The sequence below is a fragment of the Musca autumnalis genome, unplaced genomic scaffold, assembly GCF_047663935.1.
Source record: "Musca autumnalis isolate F117 unplaced genomic scaffold, ASM4766393v1 scaffold_3, whole genome shotgun sequence".
Classification (NCBI taxonomy): Eukaryota; Metazoa; Arthropoda; class Insecta; order Diptera; family Muscidae; genus Musca; species Musca autumnalis.
In genome coordinates, this window is record NW_027411866.1 from 239,290,546 (window position 1) to 239,307,155 (window position 16,610).

At 35.2% G+C, this 16,610-nt stretch overlaps 1 protein-coding gene across 1 annotated transcript in view; it reads left to right on the forward strand.

The window, feature by feature from the left end:
• sn (fascin domain-containing protein singed) overlaps positions 1 to 16,610 on the forward strand; it is a 116,943-nt gene that overhangs the window by 74,450 nt on the left and 25,883 nt on the right. The gene's annotated exons all lie outside the window — the stretch shown is intronic.

Below are 16,610 nucleotides of genomic sequence, written 5' to 3' on the forward strand. Positions count from 1 at the left end.
TTGAACCACGTCAACCCAGTGATATTTTACATTTTTTTTTTTGTTTCGGAACCAACAAAGTTGTAATCAGCTACTTGCTGTCATTTGATTGACCATTTTATTAGCTTTCTAATGATCTTACTACATGGAAACATTGATTCGATTGAAAAGGCCACCTTGAGGACAACTTAATAAAACGAATAGCATAGCACAGACACTCACAACTGTATAATAACCCAGCAAAAAGTTTGCATCTGCGGATGCAGTTGAATCACTACATGTGTACAGTACACTGATACCCGCAGCCACATCATCCAACTATTGAGTAGATCATTTATGAAGGTCATGGCAAAAGTGTTATTAATTAGAGGTTGTCACCCAGTTACAGAACTACTCAGTGGATAATTTTTACTGATCAATTCAAAAGTTGCCGCCCTGTTACAGGGTGATTCAGATATAACTCTAAACACTAAAGACACACATCTTTTGTCGATAAAGCTGTTGTAGGATGTCGTCTTGAATATATATTTGGATATCATCTACGCCGTCATCTGTTACTTATTGTCGATTGGTCAATACTATTATCAATACAGTTATATTTGTATATCGCTAATATTTTTTAACTACCCAAAGACACATTACCGTGGAGTTTTTAAAGTATAGATTTTTATAATTTTTATTGCCATGAATTTCTAAAGAATATTTAATAATACCCACAGCCACAGGATCGCATTACTGATTAGGGAATTTATGAAGGTCATCGCAAAATTGTTCTCTATTAGAGGTTGTCACCCAGTTACAGAACTATTGAGTGGAGAATTTTTACAGATCAATTCAAAAGTTGGCGCCCTGTTACAGGGTGATTCAGATATAACTCTAAACACTCACTTTCGGTCGGTATATATTTTATCCATATCAAAGACACACATATTTTGTCGATAAAGCTGTTGCAGGATGTCGTCTTGAATAAATATTTAGATATTTTAATGGGCGCCATCTATTACTTATATTCGATACATCAATACTATCATCACTACCGTTTGAAAAAAAAATTAAACTGCTTGTCTAGCCCCAGGATCGTACTACTGAGTAGGGCAATTATGAAGATCATGGCAAAAGTGTTGTTCATTAGAGGTTACCAGCCAATTACAGAACTACTAAGTGGACAATTTTTACAGATTACTTCAAAAGTTGCCGACTAGTTACAGGGTGTTGTAGGTATAAATCTCAACACATACTTTCGGTCGATAGATATTTTATTTAGTCCCAGGCCACACTAGAGTAATTTCAATGAAATTTTGACATGCAACTTTGCATTTTTTGGGAAAAATTCATAATTTCAAGGAACTAGTGTACACGGTTTCATGTGTTCCGCAATTTTGTTTTGTTGCAATATTCGTATGAAACAAACAGAACGTTTTATTTTACATTTTCTTTTACTTTCATGTCAAAATTTCAGTGAAATTGCTCTTAGTGTGGCCCGGGACTTATATCAAAGACACACATCTTTTGCCGAAAAATGTGTTGCAGGGTGTTATCTTGAAATTATATTTGAATATCTTTATCGCAGCCATCTATTACTTATATCCCATAGATCAATGCTATCATCACCAACGTTTGCAAAAATTTATTAATTTTGGGTGTTCTTGTTTTAGTTTGAACTTAGTTTTGCAAAATTTGGTTTAATGTTATGCACTTTTAAACCTAAAAACCCTATAATCTCAATAAATTACGACCCAACAGAGTAGCGTTTTTTATCATAAATCCAAGCAAAAAGAACACAATTTTGAAAAAAATGAACACAAACTACGTTATGAATGCTTGACTGAAAAATGACTGACAGCTATGAAATGAAAACAATGTCGGAAAAATAAAACTTTGCGGTTTATTATGTTACTCCTCAGATTTTTTTTTTGGTTTTGTTTAAGTAGAATTTTTGTGCTTGTGCGAACATTAACCAGCCAGCCAACCAGCCATTTACATTCTTTGTTGGGCTTTCGGATCTAATGAACATCTGAGGTTTACTTTTTTCCGCTGCTGTGGTCGGAAAAGAAGGTAGACAATGACGCTGTTTTTTTTTAAGTTTGCTAACTTATATTAAGTGCTAGTTAACACTGTTTAATTCTTTTCCGCACTCTTCTCCCTCTACTCTTCTCTTTCATTACAATCTATTAATGGAAACCAAAATGAGTTGCAGCTTAACTTAACTTGCGGTTAAGCTGCGGGGCTACAAGTAATTTAATTAGAACGAAAAAAGAAGAATAAATTAAAAACCAAATGCTATTGTTGTGAATTTACTAAGTAAATGTGGCTATGGGCAACTTAGGGGAGAAGATTCTCAACTAGTAATCTGAGAGGTAAATACAAATTGAATTAAGCTCAGTAAAAGGCTATACATAATCATTATAATTATTTAGAGGAGACAAAGCATAGTGTTAATCATTACACTTTGTTTTTAAGTATTTACTTTTGTTTGTCTCAGCCTTAAATAACAAAGCTGTGTTCAGAGGACAAAGAGGAATTTAAAAGACATCAATTTAGATTATGGAACTGAAGAGACATTTGATGAGTTATATGTATATTTTTCCTCCAGAAAAATCTCTGAATATGTATTGACGAAAAAATTTTTTCGCATTATTTTCACAGACTGATTATTTCAACGTCTATGGTCGTTGTCTAACAATGGAAAAGCCATTGCTTGTCTGGATGGCAGACAAGACCTAACTTCGTCTGTCAAAAGTTCCTTCTTTTGAAAAGAAGCATAATAATAAAATGCACTTTGTATATTCGAAGTTTTATTCTTTTCCATTGTTGAGCTCAAAACAAAATTGGAAAACCACCATTAAAGAATTTTCCACATGACTAGCTGCACCATAGCTGCAGTACATAGCTTTCGGGCAAACATTGTTTCATGGATAAATCAAATATTTTGTTTTGAAAGAAAAGTTTTCAAAGATTATTTGGAATAACTCCTGATACAATGCTGTATTATTGATGGCATTGGAGAAGTGAGGGCGGCAGCTACGTCATTCAATGAACCAGAATGCAGATAGTTCCTTGTCATGGCATGCAGGAACCTATCACAAATATGTCCAACATTACAACAATATACGTAGATTTTTTAAGAATATTTTTTCATCCAACATCACAACAATAAACGTGGATTTTTTAAAGAATATTACTTCATGGGCCATCATAACACAAAACTTGGATTTTTTAAAGAATATTTTTTCATGGCCCATCATAACACAAAATGTGGATTTTTTAAAGAATATCTTTTCATGGCCCATCATAACACAAAACGTGGATTTTTAAAGAATATTTCTTCATGGCCCATCATAACACAAAACGTGGATTTTTTAAAGAATATTTTTTCATGGCCCATTATACCACAAAAAGTGGATTTTTTAAAGAATATTTTTTCATGGCCCATCATAACACAAAATGTGGATTTTTTAAATAATATTTTTCATGGGCCGTCATAGGAATAAACGTGGATTTTTTAAATAATATTTTTCATGGGCCATCATAGGAATAAACGTGGATTTTTTAAATAATATTTTTCATGGGCCATCATAGGAATAAACGTGGATTTTTTAAATAATATTTTTCATGGGCCATCATAGGAATAAACGTGGATTTTTTAAATAATATTTTTCATGGGCCATCATAGGAATAAACGTGGATTTTTTAAATAATATTTTTCATGGGCCATCATAGGAATAAACGTGGATTTTTTAAATAATATTTTTCATGGGCCATCATAGGAATAAACGTGGATTTTTTAAATAATATTTTTCATCGGCCATCATAGGAATAAACGTGGATTTTTTAAATAATATTTTTCATGGGCCATCATAGGAATAAACGTGGATTTTTTAAATAATATTTTTCATGGGCCATCATAGGAATAAACGTGGATTTTTTAAATAATATTTTTCATGGGCCATCATAGGAATAAACGTGGATTTTTTAAATAATATTTTTCATGGCCCTTCATAACACAAAACGTGGATTTTTTCATTCGCCATTGTAGAAACTATCCTTTATGGAGTGTATGAAATGGCGCCTAACGTAGGAAGGTATTATCCATTTTACCTCTATATTAGTTATGGCTCTTCTTCTCCTTATTTGAAAAATAATTAAATTCGAAATATGGTGTTCACTTTGTTTCCATTGTGAATCATCATTTATCCCGTTAAACATTCACCAAAACTAAATCAGAGTTTCGATTAAATTTCTAATTTGCTAAAAATTTGTTTGATTTCACAGCCAAATAATTAAAGAAAGTTTCTTTTGTTTAAATAAAGAAAATTTCTAACAGACCGTTTCAGCCGCCTAAATAACCGAATTTGTTATTTTCAAATATATTTCATGTTCATGGTGTTGTTGTTTTCAACATGCAATTAGTTATCTTTAATTACTATCCAAAGCATAGAAGTGCCAATGAAATTGCTAAGATTTTTCAAAGTAGAGAAAGAGAGGAAAGGCGGCGGCAGAAGAATTGCCAAAGCGTTAAATTTCATTAATTGCATGTGGTGGACCAGCAGTAAAGCTTGTAGTCATCATCAGCACCAAAGTGTTGGAGCGCTCCTCATGAATTTCTTCTTTTATGTGCCACTACACCGTTTAGTGGTAGCATCTTTAAACGTTAATTGTCGAAGCTTAATGTGAATTACTTGTTGTTGGCGATCGCCTATGGAATGGGATAATTCATTCAATTTTAACGCTGACCGACCCATTAATAGCGGAAATTATGGCATATTTTTCAATTTAAGTAGGAAGAAAGAGTTTGGAATGAAGCAAATGGCCAGTTGGAAGTGTTCCTTGGTATTAATCATAGGGAGAGAGAAATTTGTCATGTGATTCATTCCTTGGCAGTTAAGGAGTCATTACATTTTAAGGTTCACGTTTTTCAAAAATGGCGCCCAACGTTGGGCTAATCGTAAAATTGTGTGAAGAACAGGAAAATTATTTTTAAATGATAAACAATGCACAATTGTTGCTCCCTAAACCACTCTCAATAATAAAGTGAAGAAAATAATAAAAAATCTAAAACTTGCAATGGCGCCCAACGTTTTTCCACAATAGGTAAATGGTAACATTTCAGTCTACTTTTCAAAAACCACAATCACCTGTCGATCTCAAAACAAGGCTCTGCCAACAATCTATTCAAAGAATTTCCACAACATCATCACCAACATCACCAAATGAAACAAAAAATGCTCCTGACATTATCAACCTGAATGTGTTAAACATCGTTGACTTTCTTGCGGTAAAATTAATTATTATAAATGTTTCTTTGACACCTTTCATGTCAAATGTTTAAAAGCAGAGCCGCGTAAAACTTGTTGGTTGGTTGGCCACTAAACAAATCACCTTTCCAAGTGATATTCAATCAGGATTTTTTTCTTCTTCGTCTTCTTTTCCAAAGATAAATGCTTTGTTTTTTGTGGCTTTGGCAATTTTACGCTTAAGCGCAAAATTATGAAAAACGTTGAAAGAAAAAAAAAACTAGTTTTATCTAAATTATGTCTAAATGTTATAGATTTTTTACGACATCACTTATCGTGATGTCAAATGGCGCATATTTATGGCCAATGTTAATCTTTGGGCTTTGGCTTGTAATGAGTGGGTTTAACATTGGAAAACGTGTTTGTTTGCGATTTCCTTGTTGTTATGATAATTCCAAGTTTAAATGTTTTTTATAGAGTTTAAATTGTTCGAAATGGGTGGCAGAGGTTAAAACTGACTTGAAAAATATGCAGCCGCTTAAGAAAGGGAAACACGTTTACTTACCAAATTATTAGAGATTGGAAAGTCAAAGTGTCAGAGAAGACTGCATGAAAAAATATTATTTAAAAAATCCACGTTTTGTGGTCTAATGGCATATGGAAAAATATTCTTTAAAAAATCCACGTTTTGTGATCTAATGGCATATGGAAAAATATTCTTTAAAAAATCCACGTTTTGTGATCTAATGGCATATGGAAAAATATTCTTTAAAAAATCCACGTTTTGTGGTCTAATGGCATATGGAAAAATATTCTTTAAAAAATCCACGTTTTGTGGTCTAATGGCATATGGAAAAAAATTCTTTAAAAAATCCACGTTTTGTGGTCTAATGGCATATGGAAAAATATTCTTTAAAAAATCCACGTTTTGTGGTCTAATGGCATATGGAAAAATATTCTTTAAAAAATCCACGTTTTGTGGTCTAATGGCATATGGAAAAATATTCTTTAAAAAATCCACGTTTTGTGTTATGATGGGCCATGAAGAAATATTCTTTAAAAAATCCACGTTTTGTGGTCTAATGGCATATGGAAAAATATTCTTTAAAAAATCCACGTTTTGTGGTCTAATGGCATATGGAAAAATATTCTTTAAAAAATCCACGTTTTGTGGTCTAATGGCATATGGAAAAATATTCTTTAAAAAATCCACGTTTTGTGGTCTAATGGCATATGGAAAAATATTCTTTAAAAAATCCACGTTTTGTGGTCTAATGGCATATGGAAAAATATTCTTTAAAAAATCCACGTTTTGTGGTCTAATGACATATGGAAAAATATTCTTTAAAAAATCCACGTTTTGTGGTCTAATGGCATATGGAAAAATATTCTTTAAAAAATCCACGTTTTGTGGTCTAATGGCATATGGAAAAATATTCTTTAAAAAATCCACGTTTTGTGGTCTAATGGCCCATGAAAAAATATTCTTTAAAAAATCCACGCTTTTGTGGTCTAATGGCCCATGAAAAAATATTCTTTAAAAATCCACGCTTTTGTGGTCTAATGGCCCATGAAAAAATATTCTTTAAAAATCCACGCTTTTGTGGTCTAATGGCCCATAAAAAAATATTCTTTAAAAAATCCACGTTTTGTGGTGTAATGGCCCATTAAACAATATTCTTTAAAAAATCCACGTTTTGTGGTCTAATCTTTAAAAAATCCACGTTTATTGTTGTGATTTTGGATGAAAAAATATTATTTAAAAATCCACGTTTATTGTTGTGATTTTGGATGAAAAAATATTCTTTAAAAATCCACGTTTATTGTTGTGATTTTGGATGAAAAAATATTCTTTAAAAAATCCACGTTTATTGTTGGGATAGTGGATGAAAAAATATTCTTTAAAAAATCCACGTTTATTGTCGTGAAAGAATATTTCAAAATTTCCCAAAATTTGCTGACTTATTACCCTTCCAACAACTATTTAAACCGCCAAAAGCCCTGCGAACATAATCATCAGTTAAACAAACATAATCATCGCGTAGAATAAACAACAGACAACGCCCTTTCCTTTGTCCTCCGTTTTTTTTTTGTTCGCTTTGACTAAAATTGGCTTGTGCCTTTCTGCGATTGTAGTTGTGGTGTTTAGCGACGAAGTTGTTTTTACTCTTAATGAAAATTCCTTGTTAACCCTCTATGGATGGAGTTAATGACTGTGATTGTGATGACTATCACCGCTTTTGGTAACAAAGACACCTCTGTAAAATAATTACCGGGGGGAAATAAATCATTTCCTTTTTGACTGTAATTTCCATTTCATGTTTTGTTGTTTTCCATGATTATTTTTTTCCTTTTGCTTGCTTTTTTGTTTACCAGAGTCATTAGCAGGCGTTTTTGTTTTTTTTTTTTCGCAGGTATGCTTTTAATTAGTATGCAAATCCTCGCACATTTACAGTCCATCAATAAATCACTTGACAATAAACTGAAATGTTTGGCACAAAAGAAGAGGAGGAAAGAGAGGGAATACGATTTAAAAAAAGCGATTTAAATTAAATCTTCGCTTAGGATTCTCTATAGATGAGTGCTTGCGGACGCATCCACAAGTTGCGGATAGTGGAATGTCCAGTAGATATATTGGTTAGCTGGGTTTAAATTAAACCGCCTTTGACAATTCAGTTCGATTCAGCTTTCAAGAGATGGTTTCATTTTATTGAGGCCAAACTTCAAGCGTCTGCTGCACTCTTTGATATGAGAGAAGTCTCAAAGCTCCCTTCTGGAATGCTCGTGGAATACATGATCGGTGCTGTGCATTCGGACAAACTTGTTTTGTATCTCCCTGTTGTGGATCCCACTTATGCGCGGTGTTAACGTTGGCCGCCATTTCGAAAGATGTTTTTTACGTATGTTTTTTTAATTTCATTGAGACCTTTATTAATTCCATTGGGAAGTCTAAGGAATGTTGAATCCCACGTTGGGCGCCACTTTTTGTCATTTATGTGCGGGGTTAACGTTGGGCGCCATTCCGAAAGATTTGTTTTTTTTTTAATTTCATTGAGACTTTTCTAATTTCCATTTGGAATTCTAAGGAATGTTGAATCCCACGTTGGGCGCCACTTTTTTGTCAGTTATGTGCTGTGTTAACGTTGGGCGCCACTTTTGTCCAATGGAAAATAAGCATTTGGCGAACATATGCCGTTTCTTTCTTTTACTAAACACTACAATAGTTTAATATTCGAAAATATTTTCATGTTTTTTCTTTTAGTCCCCATGTCCACAGGTTCAATATTTATTCCTCCAATTCATTTGGAATTTAAACATCATGCATGCATAATACTCAACAAGGCGGCCATAACTATCAAACCTAGTACTAACAATCCTCAGTCCTCAATCCTGTAAACAGCGCTATTAAAAAAAAACTCCCCACAAAAGAACTTTGTCCAAACATTTCTCATTAACTCTCCCTTCACCACAAGCGTCTCCTCCTCTTTTTGCCACCATTCTTGACAATCTAAACTGTGAATGACTAGCTATGTCCATGGCCACAACAAACGTTTATTTTTTTTCCTGCTAAGGCTCATCATAACAAAACCCAGCTCTCATTGTTAGCAGACAAATAAATAAAGTCTTCCTTTGGACTAGGCTACTGACGTTTTGCATCGTCTCTTTTTTTTTTTTGCAATCATGGCACACAACTAATTTTGAATGAGCTGTAGTGTTCGTTTTTTCTTGATTTTTTTGTGGTTTTTTCCTTTTTTCAGTTACTTATTTTACAGCTCATGACTCTGCCGCAAATGATGATAATTCACCGTCATGATGATGCTTTTTGTTTGGAGCCACCACCACTCTTGGCGACATTTATGGGAATTGCAAAAAAAGAGTAAATACTTTTGATAAGCAATGATATTTTTAATGTTTGTTGGTAGTCAGAATGGCATATCCCTGGTTTTGCATTCCATTTTTTTGGTTGTAGCTGCCACTCCAGCCATGCGTCAGTAATGAACTCAACTGTGATTGCAGCAAATGCCAGAGATACTCAAATTACAACAACATAGACAACATCGTTTTTGGTTTGGGTTTACCACTGCAGATATTTTTTCCCTCATTTAAGGTTGTTGTTGTTGTTGAATATATATATCAAAGGTGTCTTAAGTAAATTCTTAAAGATCGATTTAAAAAGTTAATGTGTCCATGTTTTTGCTTATTTTTAGCTTTAGTGAGCCGAAAGCCCCACGTTGGGCGCCACTATTGTCCATAAGCCAATTGCAAAACTATATAAATTTTAAGGAAAATGTCCTTATACCGACTACAAAAATTCAGAAAAAAATGTTTCTATATTATTTTTACTATATATTATATATTATTAAATATTTATAACATAATTTTGATTATTTATTAATTATATTATATATTTTTATTCATTATTTTTAAAGTATCTATTTAATATTTATTTTTTATAGTTATTTATAACTATTAATTGTAATCAATAGTTATTATTTTAATCAATATTATTATTTTGTTATTAATATTATAGTTTAACTATAGTAAGCCGAAAGCCCCACGTTGGGCGCCACTATTATCCATACGCTAATTGCAACACCATACAAATATTACGGAAGAAGTTCTCACACCGATTAGAACTTAATAAAATATTTTTATATTATTTATACTATATATTAGGTACTTTCTTACTTACTTACTTAGCTGGCCCATTACAGAACATTTGTTCCATAGACCGAACTAAGAAAAGATCTCCAATTCTCTCTTTTTAGTGCTTCGCTTTTTTGGAAAACCGCGCCTTGTCATATCTTCATCCACTTGTTTGCGCCATCTATTCTTTGGCCTGCCAATTCTGCGTGCACCGCCAAGCGGTCCGTATTTATACACCTTTTTAGCGGGTTCATCATCGTTCATTCTTATTATATGGCCTAGGCAACGCAATCGCTACATCTCGATACGTTTAACTATATTGATGTCGGTGTATAGCAGATACAGCTCGTGGTTCATACGACGTAGATCTTACGAAAAATGTTTCTTTCAAACACTCTAAGCACTGCCTTATCTGCTTATCTGCGCAAGTACCCAGGCTTCGGAACCATACATCAGCACGGGTAGTATCATCGTTTTGTAAAGCGTTATTTTTGTTTGACGAGTTGTGGCTTTGTTTATAAAGTGCTTACTTAAGCCAAAGTAGCATCTGTTGGCCAACACAATTCTTCTTTTTATTTCACACCTGATGTCGTTTGTTGTGTTTACGGAGGTGCCGAGGTAGACGAAGTCTTTTACTACCTCAAAATTATAGGAACCAACTTCCACACTCGGTCCGAGCTCAATGGACGCATTGCGCGTCGACACCATCAACATGGTCTTCTCACCGTTTACCCCCAGACCCACTTTAGCAGATTCTCCTTCGACCTTCATAAAGGTATCGGTTACATCTTTTACTAATCGTCCCATGATGTCTATATCATCAGCATAAGCAAGTAACATGTGGCTATTGGTGTAGATTGTGCCACTTCGTTTGACGTTTGCCTCTCGTACAACCTTTTCTAGCAGGATGTTAAAAAAAATCACACGAAAGCCTGTTTCCTTGCCTGAAACCTCTTTTGGTACAAAACTCTTCGGAGAGGTTCTTTCCTATTTTAACTGAAGATCTTGTGTCAGTTAGAGTCATTTTACAAAGCCAAATGAGTTTTGCGGGGATACCAAATTCTGATATGGCTTGGAATACCTTTGAACGTAGCGGGCTGTCGAAGGCTGCTTTATAATCAACAACAAAGGTGGTAGGTGTCAATCTGCATCTCTTGGGTCTTCTCCAGGATTTGCCGCAGGGTAAATATCTGGTCAATGGTGGACTTTCCAGGCCTGAACCCGCATTGGTATGGTCCAATTATTTCGTTGACCATGGGCTTTAGTCGTTCGCACAATATTCCTGACACTATCTTGTAGGCAATCGGGAGTGTAGACTTATGCCCCTATAGTTAGAGCATACAGTCTTATTTCCTTTCTTGTGGACGGGGCACAGGATGCTCAGGTTCCAATCGTCGGATACGCATTCTTCCTGCCAGAGTCGAGCTAACTAGCTGATGCATACACCATATCAGCGTGTCGCCTCCGGTTTTAAACAGCTCGACTGGTAGGCCATCTGCTCCTGCTGCCTTATTATTCTTTAGCCGGTTTATTGCTGTCTTTACCTCATCTTGGCCGGGTGGTATACATTCATTGCCATCTTTTGGGATTGGATCTGTGGTATCTTCGTCGACTTCGCTACTATTGGATACCAACAGTTTTGAAAAATGTTCTTTCCATATCCTGAGCACACTATCTGTATCAGTTACCAAATTACCTTGTTGGTCTCTACAGGAGGATTTGTCTGTACCAAAGCCATCAGTTTGATGATTGACTCTTTGGTAGAATTTTCGGACTTCATTCTGGCTCCTGTACATCTCGATTTTTTCACACTCCCGCTTTTCCATCTCTCTCTTTTTCCTGCGGAAATACGTTTCTCCGGTTTATTGCTGTCTTTACCTCATCTTGGCCGGGTGGTATACATTCATTGCCATCTTTTGGGATTTGATCTGTGGTATCTTCGTCGACTTCGCTACTATTGGATACCAACAGTTTGGAAAAATGCTCTTTCCATATCCTTAGCACACTATCTGTATCAGTTACTAAATTACCTTGCTGGTCTCTACAGGAGGATGTGCCAGTTCCAAAGCCATCAGTTTGATTTTCGGACTTCATTCTGTCTCCTGTACATCTCGATTTGTTCACACTCCCGCTTTTCCCTGCGTAAAGACGTTTCTCCTCTCTCCTTTTCTCGCGATACCTCTCTCGTGCGCTACGCGTTGCTACGGATTGTAAAGTAGCCCTATATGCCGCATTTTTCTCTTCGGTAGCAGCACGACACTCCTGGTCATACCATGGATTCCTTGGTGGAGGTCTCTGGTATCCAAGTACCGATTTTGCGGCTGTTTGCATGGAGTGGGCAATGTTTTGCCATTGTCCTGATATGTTATCGGGACGAGGAGTGCTTTGATTAAGCAGTTGGACCAATTAAGTGGAATATGCTGTGGCTATCTGTTGTGATTGCAGCTTATTTATGTCCAATTTCCGTGTTGTGTCTGTTCGCACTTTGTTTGCTACGTTTAATCTGATACGTACGTATCTTTGCTGCCATAAGGTAGTGGTCCATGTCACGCCTGATGCATGTCTTCCATATATCACAACGTGATCAATTTGATTTCTTGTTATCTGATCTGGAGACAGCCAGGTGCCCCTATGGATGTCGAGATGTTGAAATCTGGTGCTGCTAACTACAATGTTTTTTGCCGCTGCAAAAGTCTATCAGCCTCATACCATTATCAGATGTTTCCCTGTGGAGACTGCATTTTCCGACTGTTGGGCCAAAGATATTTTCCTTTCCAATTTTGGCATTAAACGGTCATATGTTTCTTCTAAGCGCCCATAAAATATATCTTTGGTCAGTTCGTCCTTGTTTTCAGTGGGTGCATGAGCGCAAATAAAGCTGATGTTGAAGAAGTTTGCTTTTATTCGAATTGTAGCAAGTCTTTCATTCACTGGGGTGAAACTGGAGACCAGTTGTTTTAACCTCCGACCAACTACAAATCCGCAACCAAACTCATGCTTTGTGTCATGCCAGCTATAATACAGTGCGTCACCTTTAGATGTTGTTGTGACGCCTTTCCCATTCCATCGTATTTCCTGTATGGCATTAATGTCGGCCTTGTACTTTTCAAGTACATCTGCAAATGCGTAAACTTTTTTATGATAACAATTGAGAAAATCGGGCCCAACATTGGGCGCCATTTGAACTTTTGGATAACTACTTCCACTTTATGCGGCATTTGTTTCATATTTGGACGTTGCTCGAATAACTATTGTTTCCTCTTAGATCCAGCCTAAATTATCTATTTTTGGACACTTGAAATATAAAAGTATAATGATAACAATATTTAAGATCAGGTCTCATGTTGGGCGCCAGTTGATAAAACAATATCTTTCATTTTTATCGATCCACAAATTTTATTATTTAATGGTATGTGTGGCAAATTTTGGCAACAAGTAAATTTAAAAAATATTTTTTATGAGAGCAAATTGAAAAATATGGGTCTCCATTGGCCATCTGCTTAATTCAAAAAACGAATCACCGTAATCTTATTTTAAATACTTCATTGAGAATTTGCATCGAATTGTAGCATAACTAACCTTTCGGAAACATAAAGAAATACCTCCAAGTCTCCATAACTTATAGTTTCCAACATTTCTATCTGCTCTCGCTGACATCTCTATAACATGTCAACATAAATTATAACAACATGAAAGAAGAGAAAAGAAAAAAACGTAAACCTTTACAAATGTTTTTCCAGCGTGTTACCATTTTTCATTGCCTTTACAAGCAACCAGGTGCTTAAAAGTTTACGCGACTCTATTCGGACTATCTTCTTTCACACTAAAAACTGTCTCATATTTTATGCCGGCCCGATAATGTACTTTATCATTCAACATGCCCCAACAAGCGAAAAAACAAGCCTACTCAAAATCGCAGCTGTATCTAATCTCGAAACGAAAACAAATAGACCACCATCTGTAATAATCGCCGCTGTTGCTGTTGCCTCTGATATTGAATCTCAGTTAGGCATTCAACTTTTTGACATCTTAAGAGCATTTTCCTCTTTTTCTGGTCGTTTTTTCGCTTTGCTTTGTAATAAACAGTTACACGATTTTCCAATATTTTATGGACTCTTCTCTCTCGGCCGGCATAAACTTTAGCACTTGCCAAATGTTAATGGAAAGAATTTATGACCATGGCAAAATATTTACGACGTAGCGTTTAATGTCGAAGGCATGCAGCACAGGATGATGATGATTTTGGCATTGTTGTTGGGCACAATATTCATAACAAGGATAGTTTATGATTAGTTTTTTTTATGGAAACAATGGGGTTAAAAGTTTATCGTTGGGGAAAGTCTATAAAGTAATGTAACAGCAGCAATGAGTGGAAGAGTTATCACCACTCTTATCGCCCGTTAAAGGCCATAACACTTAACACTGTTATAAAATGTCAGTCTATTGGGTTGGGTGGTTCAACGAGGCCATGTGAAATGGCCGTCAATGGATTGGCTTAGATGTCAAAATTATGTAGTTCGTTTAGGAATGTTACTTCCTAATAAGAAGTAAAAGAAGGGTCTCGGCTTTGGTCACAGCTAAATGCCATAAAATCATGACTGAAGATATGAACCAACCTACATGTCCTAACAACAGATCCCTTACTGTACCAGGAGATTAGCACGTTGGCAGGATGGTGTTGCTACTGAAGTCAGACAAGGATGTCAGTAGAGGCGAATGGTACAGGTTGACTTCCCTTCTGTTGTCAGTATCAAAGATTCTAGAGGCATTATTTCCATTATTTCCCTTCATGGTGAGAAGCTGTTTGCCAGTTCCCAAACGTCCGCAAGGAAAAATGCGAAACATACATAGTACCACAACAGCATTACATTACATTACACGCCATATCCGATTCCACCTTGGGCGCCATTTATATATTATTTGGATGTCTTCTTCCAATCGGACGTTCTTTAAGCGCGCTTAAAATGATTTAATAACATTTTGGACACTGGAAAAATACAGGTGTGACAACAACAAAGATTTAGGATCAGGCCCAATATTGGGCGCCAGTTCATATAACAATACCATTCATCTTAATCGATCCATAAATTATATTATTTACTGGCATGTGTGGCAAATCCTGGTAATAAGTAAAATTAAAACATGTTTTTATGATAGCAATTGAGAGGTTCGGGCCTTACATTGGGCGCCAATTACTTTTTAATGGGGCTGTCCTGTTCACTCCTAGTATTCTTTCCAAACTCCTGCTTATAATAATCTATGTAATTGAGAAAAATGCATATTTTGTACACTTGCAAAATAAAGGTTAATAACCATAGGATTTAGGATCAAGTCCCCTGTTAGGCGCCAGTTTTTGTAACCACCTCTTGCATATCCATTGCTCCATAAAGTTTATTATTCATTGGCATATGTGGCAATTCTTGTCAATAAGCAAAATTAAAACATATTCTTTTTTCATAGCAAATGAGAGGTTCAGACCCTATATTGGGCGCCATTTAAACTTTTTGATAACTAATTCCACATAAGGGGTAAGTTATTTATTATTTGGCTGTTGTATTACTGCTACTATACGTTCTAAAATCCTCCTTACAACGATGTCATTGCAAAAAATAAATTATTTGGACACTTCCAAAAATATACTATACGATTTTGAATGAGGCTCCAGTTCATTTAACAAGCTCTTCCAGTTCATTTAACAATCACTTGCACTCTCGCTGATCCATGAAGATTTTTATTAATTGAAATGTGTGGCAAATCCTTTGAACAAGCTAAATTAAAACACAATTTTCTATAATAGCAAATAAAAGGATTGGACTCCGAATTGGGCGCTATTTACATTTTTTGATAACTTATTCCACATTAGGTTTCATTTATTTATTATTTGTCAGTTCTCTTTACTGCGTTCTAAAACCCTGCTGAAAAAAAAAACACTTACAAAATAATAGTGTAATAATCATAGGAGTTAGGATGAGGGGCCCAATTCTGTTTCTATAGAACTGTGAAGTGAAATCATGAGAAAGGAGAAAACGTTCAAATGAAAAAAAAAATATAAAGGAAATATTTATCCTTTGAACAAGAATTCCGCCCCAGATCCCCTGTCGAGTGCCAGTTCTTTTAACTATCTCTTGCATACCCATTGCTCCATAAAGATCATAATTCATGAGCATGCGTGGCATGTTCTACCAACAAGCGAAATTAAAACATTTTTTTCCTGACATCAAATGATAGGTTTGGACCCTATATTGGGCGCCAGTTAAATTATTGGCGCCATTTATTTCTTATTTGTTCTCCTCACTGCTAGTGTTAAATCTCAAATGAGGCTTAAAATATTGTAATTGAATAATTATATTTTTTTGGATACTTTGAAATTGAAGTTAGAGCTGTGTTCCTTTACTTACCTGAGGTTACCATTTTTGCCATTTGTTACCATTTTTAACCTGTAAAGCGTTCCTTAACCCCAAAAAGTGGCAAAACTGGCAGCAATATTTAAGATGGTGAGAAACGAGAGAGAGCAAAAATGCCTTTCTCTTCTACCACAGCTACCAGCCAAATTTCTTCAGGCAAAAAATGGTAGAACTGGGTTTTCGACATTTGTTTGACGATTATTAGACAATGAAGAAAAAAAATGAACAAAAAAACAGATGAAGAAGAAGTCGAACGCTGACAAAACTAAATAATAAACTTTTTGACATTGCTACCAGATCTACCATTTATTCGTTCATTTACTTTTCTGGTAAAATTGTTCATGAG